Source organism: Humulus lupulus, chromosome 3, assembly GCF_963169125.1.
Source record: "Humulus lupulus chromosome 3, drHumLupu1.1, whole genome shotgun sequence".
Lineage (NCBI taxonomy): Eukaryota > Viridiplantae > Streptophyta > Magnoliopsida > Rosales > Cannabaceae > Humulus > Humulus lupulus.
In genome coordinates this window covers 242,969,315-242,973,195 of record NC_084795.1, presented here as the reverse complement: position 1 = coordinate 242,973,195, position 3,881 = coordinate 242,969,315, and the positions used below count along the sequence as shown (strand labels likewise).

The 3,881-nt window shown below is 34.0% G+C and overlaps 1 long non-coding RNA gene across 2 annotated transcripts; it reads left to right on the top strand.

Annotated features, from left to right (window-relative positions):
• The first annotated feature begins 534 nt into the window (after positions 1 to 534).
• Positions 535 to 3,658, top strand: LOC133821582 (uncharacterized). 2 transcript variants are annotated; one of them, XR_009887685.1, is made up of 3 exons: positions 535 to 650; positions 733 to 811; positions 3,406 to 3,658. It is a non-coding gene; the product is annotated as an uncharacterized LOC133821582 (long non-coding RNA). The 2 variants fall into 2 exon arrangements; XR_009887684.1 differs by lacking the exon at positions 535 to 650 and having other exon boundaries at positions 658 to 811.
• The last annotated feature ends 223 nt before the right edge of the window (positions 3,659 to 3,881 follow it).

Here is a 3,881-nt window from a genome sequence, read left to right as displayed (position 1 = left end):
CAATTATATTTTGGGCATAAAATACATTCATAAAAGTTAAAGTTTGGTCAAAAATAATAAACCTAAAAGAAAATGGAAATTTTAGGGCATTTTGTGTTAAATGCCTAATTTTACCGAAATGGGGAATTTTATTCCATGAATGGACCTTAGGTTAAATTTTACTATGTGATTAATTAAATTAAATGTGAGAGACATTTAATTTAATTAATTAATGTTAAGTTTGGTGATTAAAACTTAATAAGAGTGAAAAAAAAGGTGTCAAAAGCCAATTTGGACTTTTCTTCTTATGAAACCTTTATTAACCTTTAATAAAATAAAATAATTAAAAAATAATGAAATGATCATATATGGCAAAGGGTGGCCGGCCATGTGGTGTTTTAGAGTGGTGTGAACCCAATTTTATAAAGTTTAACTCCCATTTTAATTAAGAAGTCAAGTGGGCAAGTGGGTAGAAAAGCACTCAAGTGTTTTGTGATATTTTGAAGAGTTGTGTGAGCCATTCTAACCCCCAAATCCGACCACTCTCCCTCTCCCATTCACTCTCATCTGATTTTTTAAGACCATTCAAAGTGTTCTCTCAATATTCAACCTCAAGAACACCAAGGAAAACTTGGAGGCTAAGTCTTGGTCTAGGAAGTATTTTCCCTAAGGTAAACCTTCACTAATCTAGGCTTTTGTAAAGTTTTAAGCTTAGAGTTTCAAATAGCTAATTAACTATGTTGTTGGGGGAAGTTGGTTAGGGTTTTTGAAAGGTTTTGGAGGAGCCAAAGCTAATAGGAAGGTCCAAACCTTAAGCAAGAACACCAAAGAGGTAAAAAGTTTACTTTTGATGATTTTGGTTGTAGGGTTTTTAGTTTTAAGCATTTTTTTTGTATATCTAATGCTTAAAGTTTCTTGTTGGTGATGTAATAAGGTTATGGTAGTTGTTTAATAATTTTTATGATGCATGTGTATTGATTTTTGAAAATGGGAACCAAAACCCCCAAGGGTTTTGTAGGATACCCTAAAACAAAACATGTTTTGAGCTGTGACTTCCAAGGGGTCAAGAAGCCACTGTATATTGGTTTTTTAAAATTTAATTGTACTGTGATGTTGTTGAGATTGAGTACATAAAATTGAGCTTTTGAAACACAAAAAAATGTTTAGAAATGAGTAAGTTATGCTATTTCAAAGTTGAGGTAAAAAACTGTTTTTTCGTATTCTTATTTTCGGAACCAAGTTTGGACAGCCACTGTATAAGGCAAATGAATCCAGTTTTTTCTAAAATTTTGTGGACATATTACTGGAATAACCTATTATTCCACTGTAAAATTTGGTAAGAAAATATTGAACGGTTTGAAAGTTATTAACTGTCAAAGTTTGGAAAAAATAAGGACTTGAAAATAAGGTCATTTTTACCTCATTGTTGGAAAATGATTTCACCAATCAAAAATGCTCATTTTGACCTAAGATTTTACAAAGGCCTAAATGGCATAACAAAAATGGAATTGGGAAATTTTGGTAACAATTGGGTAAGTAAATTTCAAGTTATGAACTAACGAAGTATGTAGTTAAAAATGTGAAAAATAGGTTTTTCACACTTAGTGTAAAAATGAGATTTTGGAACATAAGGTAAAAAGTAAAATTTTGCTTATTTCAAGATATAAAATGGTAAGTCTTGAAATCATATTTTTACTAAAATTTACCCTTTGAGTTTAAATGAATTATTTTTATTAAAGAGTTTTTATTCTTTCTAAAAATAAGAGATTTAATTTATTAATAGTTAATAAATTAAAAGAGGGTTTAAAACCCTATATTTTGAGAAAATAATTAAATAAATTATTTTCCTAGTAAGTAAAATTGATTAATTGCTTTTGGAAAATTAATTAGTCAAGATGAGAAATTTATAACGGTTTTCCTAATTAAGACAAATTAGGCAATTTTCTTAAAACAGTTTTTAGATATTAAAACCTTAAGAAAAATAAAAGGAAAATTTAAAGAGTTTATTTTCTTTAAAAATAATTAAGGAATTTATTTGTATTTTCTGGATATAATACCGGCTAAAATCTTACATATTTTAACCGACTAGTCGAAAGTGCGGGTTAATAGCGATACCTTGAAAGAATAAGATTTTTAGCGGATTGTGGGAAATACCATTGTGATACCCGAGCCTAGGTATCGAGACCTTAGGATAGGTCTCCCCGAGACTTAGGGTTTAGTCTCGAATATTTTGTATAACTTTCCTTAATAGGTTTAAAACCAAATAAGGATTGTAAATCCTTACAAATGACTTTTATTAAAATGACCAAACTGCCCAAAATAATAATAATGAATTATGAGTGCCATAATTAATCTGAGTATACTGTATGGATAACTACAGTATTGGCTAAGCGTAACTGGACTGAACGTTGGAGGGTGAAAACTTGCTGAGCGCTAAGGACTCCAAGTAAGTCAACTTATATTGTATGGCTGCAACATGAAATGATTATTGTCTTGTATGTTAGTATAGGGATACATGCATATACATAGGCTGTCATAGAAAGTTGCTTAGAGACGTTAGTCTAGTGAGTGCTGATTTAGAAAATATGAACGGTAGAAGTCCGTCATATCCTAGACGGTTGATCCCCGTCACACTGCTTGATTTTATTTATGTCCGGTTCATTACCGAGACGAGTGGCCATGAGATGAGGATAAGCTGGTTAAACCTAGGGGCGCCAAGATAAATGGGACCTAGGGGCCCTCATGCTTACTTAATCATTGGACGGTTAGAATCCGAGCAAGTGCTCTAATAAGTTATTCCCGGATAGCAGCCGTGAATATTGGCCATTCCGTGAGAGTGCCTAGAGATACTAGGGGTTGCCAAGATAGAGTGAGGTTGAACACCCTAGGGGCAGCTACTCACCAGCACCACTGATTAACATAGAAGTCTCCATAAAATCATGTAAATTGGATTACACTCTTGAATATGTAGCGATGCCCTAGGTAACACGATAGTTACCCTTGATGAGAATATTTATTGGCTAGATCTTAGTGTGGGGACTCAGTTCTCTTTTACAGATTAACAATTATGTTGGAGGGCGCGTTACGCATGAATTGTTGGAAATTGTCGAGCGTTGGTCTCGAATTATTTGGTGATATAATATATCTGCTTGCTCTGGGATTTTCTGAGTGCAGGGATATAATTGTTGGTAAGATATAGTTGTGATATAATATATCTGCTTGTTCTGGGATTTTCTGAGTGCTGGATTTTTATCTAGTTACGAATTAATTTATCATTGGTTATCAGGCATGACCATAAGTTTGCCAGGACGCTTTAGCGTTCTTGAAATTGATTGTTTAGGGTCCGGAACCCTAATTCTCTACATGCTTTGTTTGAAAGTTGATCTTACTAAGCGTTTTCGCTTACCTAGTTGTTTCATGTTGTAGGTAAGTGCAAGGGCAAGGCAGAGCAGTGAGCGCTGGAGTCTTCCTTGCAAATGTACATGTGGACCGACCTTTTGGGAAGCCTTTTTATTTTTGGAAATGTTGTGTAATTTTCCTAAACTAGGCTCACTCTAATCTTTATAAAACATGTTTGTAATTAAATGTTAAGTATGGCCATACGACTTTTTAAAAAGTTTTTTTTTCTATGGGTTTTTGAGACATTTTGTTAAATGAAAACATTTATATTTCCGCATTATCGAGTCTTGAAAATCCGGGTCGTTACACGAAAGGGGTGCCTCTCCTTCGATCATACTCAATGTGTGATGTTCTCCCCCCGACCAGCTGCTGCACAGCCTGGTTCAAGGCATCGATTTGAGCTTGAACAACTTTTGGGATTGCTGGGGCCTCTGGTGCTGGGGGAATGTACTCATCATGTCTTTCTCGGCGGTCGTTGAGTACATCCCTCAAATCATCGTCTC